This window comes from Protopterus annectens, chromosome 1.part2, assembly GCF_019279795.1.
Source record: "Protopterus annectens isolate FY-2018-M chromosome 1.part2, PAN1.0, whole genome shotgun sequence".
In the NCBI taxonomy this organism is placed as follows: Eukaryota; Metazoa; Chordata; order Ceratodontiformes; family Protopteridae; genus Protopterus; species Protopterus annectens.
The window spans coordinates 399,894,281-399,917,782 of NC_056727.1; the positions used below are offsets into that span (position 1 = coordinate 399,894,281).

The following is a 23,502-nucleotide window of genomic DNA, read 5'->3' on the forward strand; positions in this document are numbered from 1 at the left end:
TCCCAAAGGGGGTTCCCAGGTGCCCCTGTAAAAGGCCTGGGAAAAACAAAAAAATTGGCTCCGGGAAAAGGGGGCACTTTTGGGGGCCTTCGCAAGGGGGAAAATGGCTTGCACCTGTCACCCCTAGGCTTTTGAATACTGGCCAAGGCCCTTGCTGCCCCTATAGTGCCTTTTTGAGACAAGGCTCAAAAGTCAAACCCACCTCCATAAACAGCACAATTAACAAAAAACTGAGGGTTATGCTACTCAACACCAGGAGGTTAAATCTCAAAATGCACGTGCTCAAAGCACTCCTCAGTATGCACTCCTCAGTATGGAGAACGTCGACATCTGTGCAGTAACTGAAACCTGGTTCAAGGCTCCAGAGAGCACCCCAGCACTACCGGGCTACAACTCATACCACACGTTTCAGCCACAGAACATGGACCAAAACACAAAAGGAGGGGGTGTATCCATATTCATCAAGGATACCTGCACCTCCAGGTTAGTGATCCAGCATGATACCTCTGAGATCATCCATGTGCAACTAATATCGGGCAAATCTGCAATGCAAATTGTGGCCTGCTACAGATCACCCTCCATGACCCAGGACCACCACTCCACCTTCCTGGAGACACTGGAAAACATGAAGGTCCTACCGAACACCCTGATATTGGGCAATTTCAATTACCCTTCCATTCACTGGGAAATCTACTCGAGTACAAACTCTCAGGCCCAGCGCTTCCTGGTATTCATCAACTCAAATGCCCTGGATCAGCTGGTAAATTCCCCTACCAGAGGTGAAAACATATTGGACCTGGTCATCACCAACATGGGTGACAGGTGTTCCACACCGGAGGTCAACCCATCACTGGTTAGATCAGACCATAAACTAATCACTCTGGATGTCCACATCCCACCACCACCCCCAACTAAGGAAACCACAGTAAAAAACTTTTCTAAAGCAAACTTCACCTTACTTAAGACAGAGGTGGTAAGTTTCACAGCCCCCACGCTAAAGGGTAACACTGCCCAAGATGTAGAAACCTTTATAAATGCACTCTATGAGCACCTACAAGGATGTATGGATCATGCCATCCCTAGCAAAACCAAGACTCACTAAGTGAAGGAAATCAGTTTGGTGGACCCCAGCAATAAACAGGCTATACAATAGAAGGAGGAAACTAATTCAGAAAAAAAGCAAATCCCAAGAAGGAAAGACATCCTTGATCAGTATCAGTAAGAAACTAAGGTCCCTCATGAAATCATCCAAGGCTAACTTTGAAAATAAAATAGCTAAGGATTCAAAAGATAACCAAAAAGCCTTCTTTAGCTATGTTAAGAATCTAAGTCACAACTCACAGAGATGCACTGAACTAGTGCAAAATAGCACAGAATTTACTGAACCTACTGATGTTGCCAACATCCTGGCAGATAGATTCAGTGCAAACTTCACCCCCCTCTCACCTTCAAAAGGGCCCACAACAATACCGGAAAAGTGTAGTGTCCCAAAAATCACAGACGCACAGGTGAAAACAGCCCTTTCAAAAGCCAAAAACAGCGTCAATGGGACCAGATGGTGTCCCAGGCTGCATCTTGCATGAACTACAGAATGAACTAACCCCCCACCTAAACACGTTGTTCAACCTCAGCCTCTCCACAGGCTACATGCCCATAGAATGGCGCACAGCAACAGTTATTCCTCTCCACAAAGGAGGGGCCACAACTGACCCTGGTAACCATCTCCCCATAAGCCTGACTAGCCTGGTCTGCAAGGCTATGGAGCGCATCATCATGGAACTCATTAACAAAGACATTGGGAACCTCCAAACACTTGACCGGACCCAGTTCAGCTTTGTTAAGGGCAGATCATTCCTACTAAACCTGGTTCACTTCTTCGAGACACACAGCCTACCTTGACCTCACCAAGGCTTTCGACACCATTCCCCACTCGGGTATTACAGAAAACTCACCAGCCTGAACATAAACCCCTACGTCACGAGATGGGTTGCCAACTGGCTTACAGACAGAACTCACGCGGTAAGAATAGCGGGCTCCAGGTCTGACTCTAAACCAGTCACAAGTGATGTCCCACAAGGCTCGGTCCTGGGACCCCTACTGTTCAGCATATACTTCTCAGAAGTACAGGCAAACACAGGAGGACTATGGCTAACCAAGTTCGCCGATGACTGCAAACTGGGAGCCATAATTGACTCTCCGGCTGACATGGGAATCCTCCAAAAGGGCCTTACTGAGATGGACACCTGGTGTCAAAGTCATGGCCTCAAGCTAAATGCCAAAAAATGCATAGTCATCCCATTTGGGAAAAACAAAACACCCACAAATTACCACATAGGTGGCAGCCCCCTTAATACAGAAGAGGTAATAAGAGATCTGGGGACCCAGGTAGATAGTAAACTCTCCTTTGACAATCATATTGCCAAAGTAGTTAGGAAATCCTTCTATGTGGCCCAGCTAATTACTAAAGGGTTCACATCTAGAAATAAAGAGGTTATAGTGCCCCTCTACTCGTCACTCATTAGACCCATCATAGAGTACAAAGCCTCGTTTAGGATGTACCTCACAAGACACTTCCAACAGCTGGAGAGACCATAAAAGTACCTCACCAAGAAGATTACTGGCCTCAAACATATGTCCTATGCAGCCTGACTGAAAAAACTCCGGCTGTACTCAGTGGCATATCGCTTACTCAGAGGTGATCTCTGCCTGAATTACAAAGCCATGTCCACCTCAGAATTGATGGACGTGCTCCACCTAAAGAAATCCAAGTCACTGCAAGCCATGTTCTCTAGTGAGCTAAACCTCACCACAACAATAAATAGAACATGCTGGAGGGATAGATTCCTGTCACAGAGACTTCCCATGCTTTGGAACAAAATTCCAAATTACATCTGGCAGTGTCCCTCACTAACACTCTTCAAGAGAAAGCTTGATGAGTAGATGGGTAACAGAAAATACACCCCTGGAATCACTTCATTGGCTCTGCTTGACAGAGGATCAGTTAATTAATCAATGGGGCGGCGAAAGCCGACACACTCTGGCTACGCTTATAAATGCCTTCGGGCAGATAGCCTAGCACCTACCTATGAACCTAATCTTTTTTGCCAATGTTTGAATGTGAGAGTAGGTCAGGCAAAGCAGTGTAATTCTCATTAGTATACACATTTGTTAGATGGATAGACCCAGTAGGCACAAGTGTCTCTTTTCAAGGATAAGCACATGGTCTTTTAATAGAAATTGAGGGACTCAAACCCAGGGCTATAGGATAACTCACATGATCTCATGGTTATAACAATGTGAGCTAATCTGCCATTGTCACTGTCAATACCCTCCCTCAAAAACCACATGTAATGCCCGACCATATCAGGGATCGTTCCAGAAGCCTGCTGAGCCTCCATTCATTATCTGTATATCCCTAATGCTGTTAGCAGATATAATGACAGCACTGTCTGTCACCTTCAAGTCTGAGTAAGTTGAAAAGGATATCAAATGACACATGAAGCATGGTTCGTGCTTTTAACTTTCAATATTTTCATCTTGAGATTCTGAAATTCGACAATTTCAGTATTTTGAGGTTTGAAAGTGAAACCTGTTTTTTATGGACTGAATGGCAATAAATATATTGGAAGCAGTAGTACCATACCTTTCAGCTGTCCAGATTTTTCTAGAATGTCCAGAGTTTAAGCTCATATTTTTGGTCTGTTCCTCATAAAATTTGTGGTTTTCTGGCAAATCACATAGATGATTTGAAGATTGAAGTCACTAAATAATGACACAAGTTTGAGTTTCAGACTTCAGTCCTTCAGAAAATGTGTGTTAAAAAACCCTGTTACTCTAGCAACTTTCTAAGTTTATAAGAGCAAAATTTAAAATCTGTCCCTATGTTTGGGCCTTTGACCCCCCCCCCCCCATTTTGTCAGGCTTTGTCCAGATTTCTTGCACTAAGAGGTTTGGAGGTATGAGAAGTACCAGTGCTGTAATATAAAAAAAACAGTTATTGTCACACTTACATAGTTATCTATTCAACAGCTATTTATCTGCATCATGCCAGCTACAGGAAGAAAGTACAATGTTCTTACAAGAAGTCACATACTACCCCTTTTAAGATGGCAGTCAGACATGCTTACAAAGAACTACAGGCAATAGTCAGAAAATACAAAACTGACTATGGTCTCAGATACCACATGTAATTGTAAACCATTCTTGAACTATATTGGAAAGGTGGAAAGGACGCATATCAATGTTCCAAATCGATCCACAGTGAAACCATGCTTTCTATTCTCAGATAAATAGCTAATAAACTAACCATTAAATTTAATGTGAATTTTTTCTCACCCACTATTATAACTGCCACTCCATTCCACAGTCCCTGACATCCTCCCAAGATCACTACAAATCCCAGCATCCCTATTTAAAATAAAGAATGTGACTTTCAAGGTCAATACTAATATTGAATGAAATTTACTTATTAGTGCCAAGTATGGCCTACTGAAATATTTAACCTCTTCAATGTGAGTCTTGAATGGGCTACATTCCATCAGCCTGGAGAGCAGCCATCATGATGTCTCTATATAAGGGAGACCCAGCCACTGACCCTAGCAATTATAGACCCATCAATCTTGCCAGCTCTGGAACATATCATTCCTGGTCTTATAATCTGTTAGCCCTAGATTCACATCAACTTGGCTTTGTCAAAGGTAAGTCCTTCCCTCTTAACTTTGATTTCTTCAAAAAGGTAATTAAGCAGTCAATTATGTTTATACTTTGCACATGCCATACCTCACCTGGCTAAAGCTTTTGATACTATTCCCCATGGAGGCTTCTTTGAAGAACTGGGGAACCAAAACATCAGTCCATATGTACTGAGGTGAATAGCAAATTGGTTGTAGGGCAGAACACACCAGTATACTTTCAGACACCACCTTAGAAAACAAAATGTCACAAGCAGCATTCTTTGAGGCTCATTATTGGGTCCTCTTATATTTGACATTTATTTTGATGATCTACAAGCCAATGCCCTCAGTCTCTGGTTATCAAATTCACTGGGACTATAAATCATGGTTTGTAATTGGAATACCTACCAACATTAAGGTACTGCAGGAGACAAGGAAAGTACAGTTTTGTACCTACCATAAATGTAGATGTTCAAGTGTACACCCTGCTGCAGTCATCACACTTGGGTTATCCTGTCATCAGGCAGTCCCGCAGTCGGTCTGAATTCCAAAGTCTTTGTCCGGCGTCGGTTGCTGTCGCTTCTTCCCTGACATCAGTGCACCAGGGGTATATATAATGCATCCAATGCCATTTTCTTCAGTTTTTCTTGCCCCAGATGTCAGGTGCCCCCAAAAAGGTAGTCAGTAATTGGTACCAATTTATGAAGTTTTATCACAAACACAAAATCCCTCTAGCTATAAGCAAATACATCAGGAAGGTTTTGTAGGGATTTAGCCAGTTAGATCAGAGGGGATGGGGGGGGGTAACCTGGACTGCAGCAGGGTGTACACTCGAACATCTACATTTATGGTAGGTACAAAACTGTACTATGTTCATCGTGTTACCGTGCTGCAGTCATCACACTTGAGTAGAATCCCAAAGCTAAGGATGGGTGAAGGATTTATAGAGGGTTAGAGGATGCTAGAAGGCCCTGCAGAACTGCAGTGGCGAAGCCAGCTCTAGTCTTAGAGTAAAGAGGTAAGTGGTAGTGTTTGGTAAAGGTGTGTACTGAACTCCAAGTTGCAGCTTCCAAAATCTCCTTGGTTGGAACCCCCATGAGGAAGGTTGTAGATGTAGCTGTTGCCCTGGTAGAGTGGGGCCTAATGGTAGCAGGAACTGGTTTTCCATGATGGATATAGCAAAAACGAATGCAATGTCCTATCCATTTGGAAATGGTTTGTTTTGATATAGCCTTCCCTTGTGAAGCTGTTGCATAGGATACAAAGAGCTGGTCAGATTTTCTGAAAACCTTAGTTTTATCCAAGTAGTAACGAAGTTGCCTGTGAATGTCCAAGGAATGCAGGAGTCTTTCTCCTTTGTTCTGTGGATTTGGGAAGAAGGTGGGTAAGTGGATGGTTTGATTTAAAGCCACACTGGAAACCACCTTAGGCATGAAGGAAGGATTAGTTCGTAGAGAAACTCTGTCTTGATGGAAAATGAGGAAAGGTTCCACTACCATTAGTGCCTGCAGCTCTGAGACTCTTCTAGCTGAAGTTATCGCTAGCAGCAGGGCAGTCTTCCATGATAGAAACTGTAGATCTGTAGAGAAATCTGGTTCAAAGGGAGGTAGCGTAAGTTTTTCCAGAACAAAATTGAGGTCCCATGTTGGTATAGGTGCTCTCCTGGGGGATCTAATGTTTTTTGCCCCTCTGAGGAACTGCCTTAGAAGTGGATGTGAAAATAAGGCTGGATCCGTGTTGTAGTGGGCTGAAATAGCTGATGCATGGATTTTAATGGAAGAAAAAGAAAGTCCTTTGTGCAACATCTCAGTTAAATACTGTAGAATCTGTGGCTGAAGTGTGTTTTGGCCTTTAGCTTGGTTCCAGGCGCAAAATCATTTCCATTTGTCTGAGTAGGCCTTCCTGGTGCTGGGCCTCCTAGCTTCCAGAAGAACATCCATAACTGCTTGGGAAAGAGGAGCTGGCTGGATGCTAAGTTGATTTGCCATGCAGCCAGAGTTAAGGTTTTGAGCTGGCTGTGTAGAATCTGATTGTTTTGCTGTGTGAGCAAATGAGCAATTTGTGGCAAAATCCAAGTTGGGCCCTGGGCCATATTCCTTAATAGTGGGTACCAGTGCTGGCGTGGCCAGTCTGGGGCTATGAGTATCAGTCGTGGTCTCTCCTTTCTGATTTTCAGAAGCACCTTTGTGAGGAGAGGCAATGGAGGGAAGGCATATACTGTCAGGTTTTTCCAACTGAATGAGAGTGCGTCCACTTTCCAAGCTTGATGGTGAGGTGTCCTTGTACAAAATTTTGTTAGCTGATAGTTTTGGGGGCTGGCAAACAGGTCTATGTCTGGAAGGCCCCATTTTTGAGTTATCATTGCAAATACTTGTGGATCCAGTTTCCACTCGTGGGGATCCATGATGTTTCTGATGAGGTCGTCTGCCAATGTGTTCTTTTTTCCTGGCAGGAATTGAGCTTGTAACTGAACTTGTTAAGCCAGTGCTGTGTTCCACAAGGTCATTGCTTGCCTGCATAGGGGTGAGTGTACCCCCTTGTTTGTTTATGTACCACATTACTGTGGTGTTGTCCGTCCTTATTGTAAGTTGTCCTGGATGTAATAGGTTCTTGAAGGCTATCAGAGCATTCTGTACAGCTAGCATCTCTTTTTGATTGATGTGCAGATTTCTTTGATCTGCAGTCCATACGCCTTGAATGCACTTTCCTGCCATGTGTGCCCCCCAGGCATAGTCCAATGCATCTGTCGTCATAGTTTGCCTGGCTGGGGGCAAAGTGAAAGGCTGACCCTTGTTGAGGTGACATGCCTGTGACCACCATAGAAACTCCTGTTGTAGGCAAGGAATGAGAGATATCATTGTGTCCAAGCTGTGGCTGTGTTGAGACCATACACATTTTAGGTACCACTGTAATTTCCTCATATGCAGCTTTGCAAATGGTATTAGTAGTATGCAAGATGCATGAATCCATGAAGCCCAAGGCCTGCAGAATTTTTCTTGCAGGGAGTAGGGTCTTTGTTGCCATTGTTTTGAAATATTGAGTCAGTTGTAGTTGTTTGTCTGGCGTCAGATAAGCCTTCTGGGCCGTTGTATTCAAGCTGGCACCCAGGAATGTCATATTTTGTGAGGGTACTAGTTTTGATTTCTTTTCGTTTACTGTGTAGCCCAGGCAACTTAGAAGACGTTTTACAAAAGCCAGATGTTGTAAGAGGATGCCCTTGCTTTCTGCTTGGATGACGCAGTCGTCCAGGTATGGATATATTTGAATTCCTCTTTGTCTGCAGTATGCAATTACTGGTGCCAGGCATTTTGTGAAGACCCTGGGTGCAGTAGATAAGCCAAAGGGCAGTGCAGAGAATTGGTAATGGGTTGAACCTGCAATGAAATGGAGGTATCTTCTGCAACTTTGTCTGATAGGGACATGTAGGTATGCCTCCTTGAGGTCCAACATTACTAGCCATGCTTTCTTGCACATGGGAAGAAGCTGCTGTAGCGTTAGCATCTTGAATCTGGGTACTTGTAAGAAGGTGTTTAGAATTGAAAGGTCCAGAATTGGTCTCCAGGCATTGTCCTTTCTGGGGAATAGAAAGAGTCTTGAGTAAAATCCTTGGCCTTGCTCTCGTGTAGGTACCAGTTGAATGGCTCTCATATCCATGAGGGCTGTAATTTGTTTTTGTGCCTCTGCCCATTGATTTTGTGTCAGGTTTGGCATTCCTCTTTACATTGGCAAGGTGTGGAAATGGAATCTGTATCCTCGTGAAATTATGTCTAGGACCCATTTGTCCTTTGTGACAATGTGCCAGTTGTCTGAAAAAAGTGCGAGTTTTCCTCCCAAAGGAGCTGCCAAGAGAGTGTTGCTTGGCCAGATGAGGTGCAAGTCATTGAGTTTGCCTTCTAGTAGATTGGGGCCTGTCTTCTCCCTTCTGTGTTGCAGTGCCCCATTGTCAAGGTTTGTATTGGGCTTGTGGTTGCCCTCTGCCTCTTGGACGTCTGTATTTACCCCTCTGTGGTCTGTCAGTAGCTGGAAAGGACCAATTTTTAGTTGACCAATTTCTGCTGAAGCAAGGGGGCTGTACCTGTAGAAAATCTTTGACTGTCTGCATCGATTTTGCCTTATCCTCCATTTTCTTTAAGACTTCTTCTGCCTTGACTCCAAATAGAACATCCTGCTGTAAGGGAACATCTAGAAGCTTTGCTTTAACATGATCAGGCAGAGTTTGTTCCTTTAACCAAGCATGTCTACGTATAACAGACCCAGTGACAGCTGCTCTGCAGGAAGCCTCCAAAGAATCAAAACCACACTGTAAAGTATATTTGCCCACCTGTTCAGCTGCATGCAACAGATCCTGCATTTCTTTCAATTCAGACTGTTGAGGGAGTGTGCTCATTTTTTGTTTTAGCTGAGACATAAGAAATTGCTGATATTTTAGCATGTGAAACTGGCAATTTAGTGCTCTCATAGCTAGAGTGACTGAGGTGTAAACCTTTTTCCCCCCACCTGTCTAGTGCTCTGGAGTCCCTTTCAGAGGGTACAGGATTTTTTGCCATAGAAGCCTTAGCCCCTTTGGGACCCTGGGAGATAGTCTCTGGATCAGCAACAGGGCTTTTATAAGGGAATTTGTGGGAATCAGCCACTCTGTAGTATCTGTCTGGTTTGGCTGGAGCAGGAGGTAGAGAATCTGGTTTCAAACTAGATTCTAAGTAAACATCATCCACAATGTCTAAAACTGGGGGGATGGCATTAAAGGTGTGGAGATGCTGGGGATTGAACCCAGGACCTCATACATGCAAAGCATGTGCTCTACCACTGAGCTACATCCCCTCTGAAGTGCAGTCTTTTTAGGTTTAATAGGAGTCTTAAGCTTAGGATACATTTTTATGGTGAGCGTCGTCAGTCTGAAGACGCCTTCAGAAACCGAAGGTGTTTCCGCAGCACCAACATCTCTTTCTGCAGAGTCGTCGGTAGGGGCTGAACAAAACGGCTGCGTCGACCTAGCACTCTCCGCTGAAGGCTCCGAAGCGGTCTCTAGTTCCAAATCTGCGGTAGTCAGGGGCTGCGTCGGAGCCTCACTGAAGACCGGTGAACCAGAGACCGGTCCAGCCGAGGCCTCGGAGTCTGGCTTGGGCCTAGGCTGCCTGTCCTTATCCTTGCGTTTTGTGCCGCCCGGTGGGTTGTTGCTCGGCATTGTGTAGTTAAATTTTCTACCGAAGTAGTGTAGTGCGAAATCAAAGTGTCTTTTTATAGTACGCTTATTAAACCTAGCACAAAAACGACAACCAGTGACATCGTGGTCTGGGCCTAGGCAAGGTATGCAGTAAGAGTGAAAATCCTTATGAGGTATTTGCTTCCCACAAGAAATACAATTGTTAACTTTTTCTGACATCGGTCTGAGGCAAGAAAAGTTTCCCCAATGGGGTACTTAGCTTTACTGAAGACTTCAGATCTGAAATTCGACTTCAAAAATTTCAGGAGTCGGACGACCAGCACTTGCGAACTGCTTCTGCTTCGAGCACTTTATGGCAAGAAAGACTGAAGAAAATGGCGTCGGATGCATTATATATACCCCTGGTACACTGACGTCAGGGAAGAAGCAACAGCAGCCGACGCCGGACCAAGACTTTGGAATTCCGGTCGACTGCGGGACCGCCTGACGACAGGATAACCCAAGTGTGATGACTGCAGCAGGGTAACACGATGAACATCTATGCAAACAACTGGTACAAGGACAATGGCCTCAAACCTGATGCCTAGAAATGCAGTTTAGTCCATTTCAGTCAAATAAATAATTCTTCAGCATACTACGTAGATGACAAAATATTTAAGAGTAATAGTATTATCAGAGATCTAGGCATCCTTGAGGATGACTCTATATCCTTTGATTATCATGTCTCCACTGTGTTAGAAATTCCTTCTGGCCCAACTAATAATCAAGAGCATCCCATCCAGAACCAAAGATGTCTTACTTCCATTATACTTATATCTTGTCCACCCCATTATTAAATATAATAACTCATTTGGTATGTATCTATCAAAGTATATCACTCAACTAGAGAGACCAGCTAGAGAGACCACAAAGGTTATTAACTAAAAAATGTCACAGGCCTAAGCTCCATTAGTTATATTCACTGTTCAGCTACTCTCTCTCTCTATTCTGTTTCCAATAGATTCCTCTATGTTGATCTATATTTGGCTGTTTGGGTTATAAAAGATCCAAACATCCTGGATCAACTATGTCTTCATAGAACTGATGGTTCCTCAAGCACAAATACATAGAAGCCTAACAACTATCATCAAATTAACAGGACACATTGGCAAGATAGGTTCTTATTCCTGCATGTTCCCCACCTATGGAATAAAACACACCTTCATATTAAGATAAACATTGCACTAACTAATTTCAAGACTAACCTTCTATAGTTATGTAAAGAATCTCCATGGCAATACCCAGATTTGTTCTGAGCTACTGCACAATGGTACCTCCTATACCGAGCCAACAGATATTGCCAATACACTGGCCGACAGACTCAGTGCTAACTTTACCCCTCTCTTCCCCCAAAGGACCAATCACAATACCAGTAGATTGCCAGATGCCCAGTATTACTGCTGCACAAGTTAAAACAGCACTGTCCAAGGCCAAGAATACAGCTTCTATGGGACCTAGCAATATCCCTGACTGTGTTCTACATGAACTACAGAGTGAACTGGCACCTCACCTGTGTACCCTGTTCAATCAGAGCCTCGCCTCAGGCTTTATCCCTACCGAATGGCACACTGCTACAGTCATCCCTCTACACAAAGGAGAAGTGACTCCAGACCCCGGGAATTATCGATCCATTAGCCTGACAAGTCTGATATGCAAAACTATGGAATGCATCATCATGGACCTAATAAACAAGGATATAGGGAATCTCCAAACTCTGGATCCTACACAGTTTGGTTTTGTGAAGGGTAGATCATGCCTGCTCAATTTGGTCGACTTCTTTGAGTCAGTCACCAGAGCTGTGGATGAAGGCAAGGTGGTTCATACAGCCTACCTTGATCTGGCCAAGGCCTGTTAATTCCATTCCCCACTCAGGAATCATAGAAAAACTCACTAAGCTAAGCATCAACCCCTATATCACTAGGTGGGTTGCAAACTGGCTCACAGATAGAACCCACAGTATGAAAGTAGCTGACTTCAAGTCAGACTGCCGACCAGCCATGAGTGGAGTTCCACAGGGTTCTGTCCTGGGTCCTCTCCTGTTTGGTATCTACTTCTCTGAAGTCCTGGCCAAACAAAGGGACTCTGGCTGACAAAGTTTGCAGACGATTGCAAGTTGAGAGCTATTATTAACTCCCCAAGTGATGTTGACATCCTACAGAAAGGCCACAATGAGACCAACGACTGGTGTCAGAACCATGCCTTAAGCTCAATGCCAAAAAATGTGTCATCACCCCCCCTTGGAAAAAATCTGGTTCCCTTGAATTACCACATTGATGGTAGTCCACTAAACACAGAAGGCGTTATAAGAGATCTGGGAACACAGGTTGACACTTTTGATCACCACGTTGCCACTGTGGTCAGAAAGTCCTTCTATGTGGCATATCTCATTACTAAGGGTTTTGCATCCAGGAAGAAATAGGCCATTATCTCCCTCTACTCTTCCATAATTAAGCAAGTCATCAAGTATAATGCCCCATTTGGCAAGTACCTCACTAGACACCTGCAAAAACTGGAGAGGGTGCAAAAGTAAAAGAGGATCCTAGGCCTTAAACACTTGTCCTATATGGACAGACTCAAAAATCTCCAACTATTCTCTGTCTCATATCGCCTACATAGGGGCAATCTCTGCTTGACGTAAAAAGCCATGTCTGACCCAGCTCTGTTAGAAATGATACATCTAAAGAAATTCAAATCCCTCCGCACCACATGCTCCAGAGACCTCAATCTCATTACCACAATCAACAGAACATGTTGGAGGGACAGGTTCATAACCCAGAGACTGCCCATGCTATGGAATAGACTTCCCATACATGTCAACCAGAGCACCTCACTGGCCCTCTTCAAGAGAAATCTTGATGAGTGGATGGGAAATAGAAAATTCACCCCGGGGATCACTCCAGTGGCTATACTCGACAGAGGCACTAGGAACTAAAGTCAGGTGGCACGATGCCAGGGTAATCCTATGAGCTTGGCTTGCAAAGGCTCCAGGGCCATTAGCCTAGTACACATCTATGAACCTATGAACCTATGTCTGTCTTTCGGCTTTTTCCTGGTAATAGGTTGCCACAGCAGAACTCTGATCCACTAATGATTGGCAGTAGATTTTTACAAAACGCCGAGGTGCCAGCTCAACGCCCAACCTTCAACGAAGACATGCCAATTTATGCACGCATGTCTTTCGAACGCTACTCAACCACAGGGAGGACATGCAGACTCCACACAGAAGGCACTCCCAAGCCACGCCGAGAATCGAACGGGAGAACCTCTTGCTGTGAGGTAACAATGCTACAGCTGTACCACCGCTAAACCTATGAACTTATAAGGGTTCAAAATGGGTGGCACACATGTCTCTTATGGACAGGGGCAGTTTGTAAATTACTCAAAGGCATAGGCACAAACCTAAGCCATCCTCTAGCCCTTAAAGATTGAAAATCGGGAAAAATTCAGGTAGTAATGGCTATTCTTGAAAGGTCTCTTAAGCCATTAAACTGATAATCAACTATGAATCTAGATAATAAGGTGGACTCTAACAATATCTACTTCATCCTATCCTGAGTGTACCTCCTTAAGGCAGGAGTTAATGCTGGCTAGGCTGAAAATGATCTGATGACTGACTATAATATTTACCTATGGTCACCCACCTAGTATAGTATACAGAACCTTGTAACACCCCCTCCTTCCTCATAAGATGCTGTCTCTGTATGATGGACTACCTAGAGAAAAGGAGAAGTCTTCTTCTGGTGTGATGGTCAATATAGGTCCACCAGCAGAGCCATGATAGTCTATCCTAGACCCCCTTATGTCTTCAACTCAAGGCCTATCTCTGAGATGCTGATCACAGGCATCTTCCCAACGTAAGTGGCCTTCTACTGCACTGGTAACATCAGTTACTTGTATCTGCAGGCATTCCTGCCTATTGTCTGCCCACAATCAAACAAAGCTATCCTATGTACATAGGTATCACAAGGGATAAGAAACTAAGAGTAATGCTACTCAACGCCAGAAGTCTAAACCTCAAGATGCACACACTCAAAATTCTCCTTAGCATGGAGAACATCGATATCTGTGCAGTAACAGAAACCTGGTTCAAGGCTCCCGAGAGCACCCCAGCACTACCAGGTTATACCTCATACCATGCTTTTCGGCCCCAAAACTTGGACCGAACCACAAAAGGAGGGGGAGTATCAATATTCATCAAAGATACCCACACCTCCAGGTTGGTGGCACAGCACGAAGCATCAGAGACTATCCATGTGCAACTAACAGTGGGTAAAACTGCCTTCCAGTTTATAGCCTGCTACAGACCACCCTCCCAAACCCAGGAACCCCACTCGGCCTTCCTGAGAACACTGGAAAATATGAAGGTCTCTCCAAACACCATTATATTGGGCAACTTCAACTACCCAAACATAGACTGGGAGCATTACTCTAGCTCCAACACCCTAGCCCAAAGGTACCTAGAATTTATAAACTCAAATGCTATGGAACAACTTGTTACCACTCCCACAAGAGGGGAAAACATACTGGACCTGATCATCACCAACATGGGGACTCTATGCTCCAGACCAGAAGTGTATCCCTCACTGGTAAGATCAGACCATAAACTAATCTCACTGGATATTCACATCCCTATCCCACCCCCTGCCCAGAAAACCACAGTGAAAAACTTCTCTAAAGAAAATTTCACACTCCTCAAAACCGAGGTGGAATCCTTCAAAGCCCCCAAGCCTGTGGAAAATACGGCCCAGACCACAGAATCCTTTATAAATGCATTCTATGAACACCTTCAGGAATGCATGGATCATGCAATCCCAAATAAAACCAAGACCCAATCCTCCAAAGGCAGATGTCCTGTCTGGTGGACCCCAGCCATAAACAAACTATACAATAGAAGGAGGAAGCTATTACATGATAGAGCAAAATCCGAAAAAGGGAAGGCATCTCTGATCAGTATTAGCAAAAAACTACGGGCACTCATAAAATTGTCTAAGGCCAGCTTCGAGAGAAAAATTGCACAGAACACTAAGGATAATCACAAGGCTTTCTTTAGTTATGTTAGGAACCTGAGTGGGAATTCCCAGATATGCTCAGAATTACTCCAAAATGACAAAAAATACATTGAGCCCACAGACATTGCCAACATCCTAGCTGACAGGTTCAGCGCAAACCCTCCCCACCAAAGGGCAAATATCTATCCCAGCAGAGTGCTGCCCCCCTGACATCTCAGATGCTCAGGTAAGAGCCGCCCTCTCCAAAGCAAAAAACACAGCATCAATGGGACCAGACGGTGTCCTGGGCTGTGTCCTACATGAACTCCAAGAAGAGCTAAACCCAAACATAAAACTACTGTTCAGTCTCAGCCTTACTACAGGATATGTACCCAAAGAGTGGCGTACAGCAACAGTGGTCCCTCTCCACAGAGGTGGTGCCTCAACAAATCCTGGAAACTATCGCCCCATAAGCCTGATTAGCTTGGTCTGCAAAGCTATGGAAAGGATCATCATGGACCTCATAAATAAAGATATTGTGGACCTACAGACACTGGATTGTACCCAGTTCGGCTTTGTTAAGGGCAGATCCTGCCTCTTAAACCTGGTCAATTTTTTTGAAACAGTCACCAAGGCCATTGACGAGGGGAAGGTGGTCCACACAGCCTACCTGGACCTCGCAAAAGCCTTCAATACAATACCCCTCTCGGGCATTATAGATAAGCTCACCAGCTTAAATATAAACCCCTATGTCACTAGATGGGTTGCAAACTGGCTCAAGGACAGAACACACATGGTTAGAATTGCTGGAGCCATGTCAGACTCCAAACCAGTTACAAGTGGCGTCCCACTAGGCTCAGTCCTGGGTCCTCTCTTGTTCGGTATATATTTCTTGGAGGTACAGGCCAACATGGAAGGACTGTGGCTGACCAAGTTTGCAGATGACTGCAAATTGGGCACCATAATCGACTCTCCAGCCGACACAAGCATCCTCCAAAAGGCCCTCATAGAAACAGACAACTGGTGCCAGAGCCATTGCCTCAAGCTAAACGCCAAAAAGTGTATAGTCATCCCCTTTGGCAAAATCAAAGTGCCCACAAATTACCACATAGGTGGTAATCCATTAAGTACAGAAGAAGTAATTAGGGACCTGGGGACCCAAGTTGATAGCAGTCTCTCATTTGACAACCACGTGGCCAAAGTGGTTAGAAAAACATTTTATATAGCCCACCTAATAATGAAGGGATTCACATCTAGATCAGGGAGGTCATCGTGCCTCTTTACTCATCCCTCATCAGGCCCATAATTGAGTACAATGCCCCTTTTTGGATGTACCTTACCAGACACCTGCAGCAACTGGAAAGACCCCAAAAGTACCTCACCAAGAGGATCAAAGGTCTCAAACTGATGCCATATGCTGCCCTGTTAAAGAAATTCCAGCTCTACTCAGTGGCATACCACCTGCTCAGAGGCGATCTGTGCCTGACGTATAAAGCCATGTCCAACCCGGAATTAATGGACGTGCTGCACCTCAGAAAATCCAAATCCCATCGAGCTATGAGCTCAAGAGACTTGAACCTCAGCACTGAAATAAATAGGACATGCTGGTGGGACAGATTCATAACCCAGAGGCTCCCTTCACTCTGGAATAAAATCCCAGTCCAGGTTAGGCAAAGTCCCTCATTGACTCTCTTCAAGAGGAATCTTGATGAGTGGATGGGAGATCATAGGTTTACCCCGGATATCACTTCTGTGTCACTGTTAGACAGAGGCACAGTATACTAACCTCGAAAAAGGGCATAGCAAAATTAATTTAAAATGGGTGGCGAAAGCCAAGCACACTCTGGCTAGGCTTATAAATGCCCTAGGGCAGATAGCCTAGTATGAACCTATGAACCTATTTATTACATGAGGGTGGCTGAATAAAAAGACAGACACAACTACATGTAGCCAGCTTTATGTTCCTGACTGTATAACAGGTGTACCAGAACACACAATACACATTCTAAGCTCTCTCACAAGCAGGAATATAAAAAATTCTTAGTTATAGTCATATTTTATTCTATACTCTTCAAAAAGTTTAAAATTCTCACTTTAGTTCTAATGTATATTTCTATATCAATATATGCTTTTACAGCAAGATACACCTATGAATTTTATGTTGCATTGCTGGGTATTGATTCATTAGTAACCACATTACTACACTGGACTTTTTTCATGATACAAGGACATTTCAATGTTCTGTTATTTTTCTTTTGATTTCATTGTTTCATGTGCAATGTATGAGTCTGAGTAATACAACAGCAAATATATGAAAAATAAAACACACTTCAATAAGCTTGGCCCAGTCCTTATTAATGCCAGAGTATCTTGCTGGCATTCTTCACAATATTGCATTTTTGGACTATTCGGAAGAGTATATAGCCTGCACTTTTAATGTTGATATAGTAGGAACTGCTACAGATATGATCCTTTGAGAAATTCTTTCAGGATATCCTGGATTCATTTAAACAATTCATTGTTCATCCACTTCTGGAAATTATTCCTTAAACAACTTCTCAGTTATTTCCTTGAATACTTCTTCTGACCATCTCTTGACTGGAGGTGTCAGAAGCCTAGTTTGCATTCACCACAATCTTTGTGGGATACACTCACTTTGAACAAATATCTTTGATTTCTTCTCAATAATCTTCTGCATTCATTATGAATATCAGAAGATTTCAATTGCTCACAGTTCTTTAAAACCACATGACATATTCAGAACAAACTAAGAAATCTTAGAATTATTTTTTTGTCAAAGGGAGGCATTTACACTATGGCTCTTACTTTCTCAGTGTTTGGTTTCAAGCCTTCAGGTTATTAAAATATGGTCCATGTATGTATATATATATATATATATATATATATATATATATATATATATATATATATATATATTCTGCAAATCTTGAACTTAAGGCTATTCTGTCTTAGTGTCTCTAGTACCTTAGTTAATTTTACATCATGATCTTTTCTGGTCAGACCCCCCCCCCAACCTCCACAACACCATCAAACCAATTAATGATCTGTGCAACAGCTGCGTCAGATATGTCAGGTTTTTATAAACAACCAAGTAGATGTAAATCTTACAAATCTGTATCTCCCAAAAGGGGAATTAAAATACACATCATTGGGCTTTCTTCAAATATTAGGTTCATAAATTAGTACTAGGCTAGCTGCCCATGGCCATTTTAAGCCTACCCAATTACCCAATGTGGGGATCAAACCTTACACCTTGTGTTTAAAAGGAGAACACTTCAACCATTAAGCCAACTTCCCAACATCCTTAAACAGGATTAGTAAAAATCCCAGGCTTTCATCAAAACATGGAAAAAATTTAATGTTTTACTCTTTGCAGGGCAGATCCTTTTTCTTCAAATGTATGAAGTAGATAGTACTTTTTTTATTGATTTGCTAAGGTTCTCTGAATAAAGGCAAGTATAAATTTCATCTGGCTCCATAACTGTAACAACATTGTTGGCCAGCTCTATAGGATTTGTTTCTTAATCATGCATTTAAAAAAAACGCCTTAAAAAACTCCAGCTATACTCTGTTGCATATTGTCTACTCAGAGGCGATCTCTGCTTTACATGCAAGGCCATGTCAAACCCAGAGCTGTTGGACATGCTACACTTAAAGAAATCCCAATCCCTCAGAGCCACACGCTCCAGGGATCTAAACCTTGTCATCACAATAAACAAAACATGCTGGAGGGATAGGTTCCTAACCCAGAGACTCCCCAGACTCTGGAATAGATTGCCCATACATGTTAAGCAGAATGCCTCTTTGGTCCTTTTCAAAAGGAACCTTGACAATTGGATGGGAGAAAGGAAGTTCACCCCAGGGATCACGTCAGTTGCCCTGCTAGACATGGGTTCAGGGAAGTAAATAGTGTGGGAAGAAATAGCCAGGGAATTGTTATGGATAGGCTTGAATAGGCCCTAGGGCTGATAGCCTAGTACCAACCTATGAACCTATGAACCTATTTGTTCTCCATTCAGTTTAACTCCTTCCTACTCCACAAGGATACTGGAACTTAAATTAGATAACACTGTATGGTCTTTCTGAATATGATAAACTCCAGGCAAACAATCCATTACAATAAATAAGCCATTGCAGCCTTTAAGTAAGTAATAAGCATGAGCATTTTTAATACAAAATATGATGTTCCTTTAACATTATGACATCATTTTACAATACCAAGCCTTTCAGAAGCCAAATAACACTTAATACAAATGCATAGGGTATATCAATCATTGGATTAGAATATTGTATTTTCATTCTTATATTCACAAATAAACACTTTTTAACACCTCACTTTTATATCATGACTATAATAGGCAACATGTTTGGACAACTGCTTCAAATTGCTGTTCATCAGACCCAGTACAGTGAACATTTGAGTAGGAGTTACACTTTATACAAGTGTCTAGTCTAGAAAACACATTTTTATTACTAAATTAAGCTTTTCTTCTTAGATTTCCGATTAATTTTCAGGAAGTAACGTTTCTGTACTTTTAGTTTGCACGTTATTTTGTGCACATTTCAACATAAATTGAGCTCACAAATAATTCATTTTCATGACCCTGTTCCAATAAATGCAATTTCTTAAACTCTTAATTTATTACATTTTACAGACTTTAGCAAATGATTTCCTGTGTCACAGCTTCTGCATATTTTACTAACAGCAAAACATTTTGTTTATTTGCTTTACTTCACACATTTGCCAGAGAATTCTCAACTCACTTTGCTTTTTTTTGCTTAAGCAGCTCATATACACACATTAAACTCTTCAGTGAATTATCTGCAGTGAAAAGATAATTTTGCTCAGTCAGCACACATATATACAATCATATATATCATCAGCACAGCCAGTGGTAATTAATAGATCCATGGCAGATTCCATAGATTAATCCTATTCATATAAAAGCTGCTCCACATGCATGAGGAATGAGTAGTTTATGATCATCAGTCTCTCATACTCATACCTGCGGAGGAGCTGAGCTACAGAGTGAAAGGTAATGTATGCTACCAATAACACATGCCATTACAACATACAAAGCCAGCAGGACACTGTTAATATAAATGCAATGAGCACCAGGGTCTTGCAGGTTATGCACACACTCACAGACAGATAACACATATACACCTGTCCAAGTCTAAAGACTGCACACTGACCTATATTAGTACCCCAGTAATGAAACTGATAACATGGCTTCCACAGACAACCCTGGTGGGCACTGTGAACACAGAGCTGTGCTCCATCCATTTTGGGAAAATAAACTCAAACATTTTATGAATGTAATGGATGAAAACTCTTTTTGGAGAACAAAATAATTATATAGACAATCTGGCATGCCAGTTTTATAATTTTAATGCACCACTACCAATTATTATCTGATAACAAAGAGAGAAAGAAGGCACTCCTGTCAAAAACACACCTGAGTTTAAAAAGCTGTGGGGAGCACTGCTAGCTTTCTCTTTTGTACAGTCTGCCAGTACAGCAGCTATGCCATGGGCAGGCAGAGTAAGAATCTCTATTGCTACTGTAGGCATGGATTGCCTTGTCCTTTTTTTCTACTCCTCTGACCAGCTTCCGGTTTGTACATGATGTCTCGATACATTGATTCCCCTTCATGAATTGTGCCACTCTGCAAACTGCACAAAAAACATCAATAGTGAAATAACTGCAGTGGGTTGAACATGATGTTTGTGAGTTTCCCTATCATTAATATAAGCATAAATAGACTCAGAAGGACTCTGACCTAATGAAGAATAAATAATGACTAAATGGCAGATACCAGCTTGCACTAGCACATTGAAACTTTTGTCTCATCACTACAGTACTCCTTCTCAAAACTTAAATATATGTATAAACATTAAAATGTCTTCTATCCCTGAAGATGCAGAAACATAGAATACCTTATCCTTTCAAGCTTCAGTTATATGCTGCTCACGTCAAATTTCTGGAGAAACATTTTTTATTTCCCATGACAAATTGCTACAGAGAGAGATGTTGCCAAGGCACATTTGATGCATTTAAGTAAATTTTCTGCAATCTGATTAATGCAGAATGAGTGGCAACTAAATTGAGTAAAGTGATACAAAAGAGCTTAATGGATATGTAGCTTTTTTACTAACATATCAGAGAATTGCCTGAAGAAGTTCATGTGACATGCACTGCTTGCATTATCACATGGTATATCAAAGATGCAATACTTATAAATAACACCCCCCCTTCTTTCGTAGATATTAATTTTGCAACATTTTTGTAAAAAAAGTAATACTTACTAGACTTTATTGCATCAGACCAAGACAAGCAAATAGCTTCGCAGGGATGGCAAGTGCAAAAGCCAAAAGCTCAAAAATGCAAATACAGAATACAGCCAACACCACACGGAGAATCAAAGACTTTATTAAGTCTTGGTCTTAGCCCATTTTAGTACATATTAGAAAGCAAAACTTTCTTAAATCTTCCTTAAATCTTCATACAGACTGGTTTTGGCCCAAAAGCCTTTATCAATTTTGCATCAGAAACATACAAATCAATGCTCTGAAATTACATTTGCTACAAGATAATAAGTATTTATTAAATCAATTTTGCTGCCTTTTATGCAATCAGCACATTGTAAAATAACTTCATTCACTAGGAATTTTAATAAGTCTTCCATATCTAGATCTTTTAGTGGACATCACAGTGGTACAGTGGTTAGCATTGTCTCCTCACAGCAAGAGATTCTCAGCTGGGGTGCCTTCTTTGTGGAGTCTGCATGTCCTCCCTTTGCTTACTGGGTTTCCTCCAGGTGCTCTAGTTTCCTCCACATTCCCAAGACATGCTGCAGGTGGATTGGACACTCTAATTTGGCTCTAGGTGTGAGTGTGCACCTTTTGAGGAAGGTTGGGTGCAGGGATGGCAACTTGATACTGTAAAGCTCTATTGCCACTCGTTCTGTGGACCACTGATCTGCTGTGGTGACCCTTAATGGGAGCAGCTGAAAGAAGAAGAAGATCTAGAACTTTTAGAATATCCTGATACACTCACATCTGGCTGAGTCATCTTGGTAGGTGAAGAGTAACCAGTCTCTGGTAGATCTTGCTGAAGATATTTTGTTCTTTCTCTCAACATAGTCTTATAAAACCAATGAATGCGTTCTGTCATGATATTCAATCATCTCCTCTTATTTCTGTGTGTAGTAGATTGTCCTGTAGTAAGACTTATCACAATCTTGAAAGTAAGTCAACTCAGCTTTGTAAAAGATATTTTCTATTTTTCATTAATAATTGCCATTCTTTTGTTCTAATGATGTAGCCTCTTCAAGGTGCAGTTATATTTATAACAACTAAACCTGACCTCTCTATTTTTCATGCTGTCTGGGTACTTTTAATAGCAATTACCTAAGATCTCATAATACAAATATTTGAACTGAAACAAATCAGTTTCTAGTTTCCTCTTGGACTTTCTGAAACTGAATGCAAAATTATTTCCTTTTTCACATTGTTCCTGTGAAACACATTAAATATATGACACTGCTTTACCATTCCTATGTCTGATGCATAGTGTGACCAGTCCATGCATGGGAAAGCACAGACTGGTTGTGGGCCTGCATGCATCATGTTTATTGTAGTGCAGATACTTCAGTCCAAAGCTATGTGCCACTTGCTATAACTTGGCCAGTGCCATGCCATACTGCACCCATCTTTGTCTAGCGTGGCCATCTCCTGCTACTTGATACTCCGCTAACTTCTTATCTAACTCACCCTCACTGCCTGTTGCAGTGCTGGATGTTTTTCCTACAAACAACCTGCAAATGTTTCTTTAATACTATATTGTGATACACTGGACATTCTGAAAATGCCTTTGCACATGTGTCAGGGTCATATTGCGTGGTAGCACCAGATACATCCAAGCAGCAAAAGCATGCAATCAGTAGCTAAGACTCATGCTTCTCAATTAATTGGGTTTGTGATAGGGCATAGTTGTATCAGTTATCAGTCACAGTATGTGGATTTCTGATAGAGTTCCCGGGCATATCTGGCATCACCATTAAGAAGCTTCTCAGGAACGTCCCCCCTCAACAAGTCACACATGTGCCATATGTGGGAGTCATGGTAGCTGTTTGGGTGGCCTGCAGATACACCGTATTTAATAGCCTGTGCATTATAGACTATATGGCAGTTGATAGAGTGGTACCCTTTATAGTTCATATGCCTTCTTTCCAGCTCCAGCTCACCTGGTGCAAACATTATTTCAATGTGGCTACAGTTTATGGCCCCCAGAACCTCAGGGAAATGGGCTACATCATAAACATCTTGTAAGGTGTTGGACCTCTCCTTTGTGGTATAAGGGAACCACATATGCTCCCTGCATGCTATAGCATGCCATTAAGGAACGGGTGAGGTATTCTTGAGAAAGATGCCTTGGATATCCCCACTGTGTCCCCTTTTGGTCATTGGTAATTCCCTGTACATTGTATTCTTAAAGACCATTGTAGTCACAGGGAGAGGCAGCCCATGCCTCCCACAGGCCTACAAATGAGGATGAAATATATATCAACCAGTTCCTGTATGGTGTCTTTATCCACACAGTACTGGTCTATTA

General features: G+C 42.4%; 1 protein-coding gene and 1 non-coding gene across 4 annotated transcripts in view; both read right to left on the reverse strand.

Moving 5' to 3' along the window:
- Positions 1-23,502, reverse strand: part of PAK5 (p21 (RAC1) activated kinase 5) — a 2,555,323-nt gene that overhangs the window by 2,209,891 nt on the left and 321,930 nt on the right. The window lies entirely within an intron of this gene.
- On the reverse strand, positions 9,423-9,494 carry TRNAA-UGC. The gene has a single exon. It is a non-coding gene; the product is annotated as a tRNA-Ala (tRNA).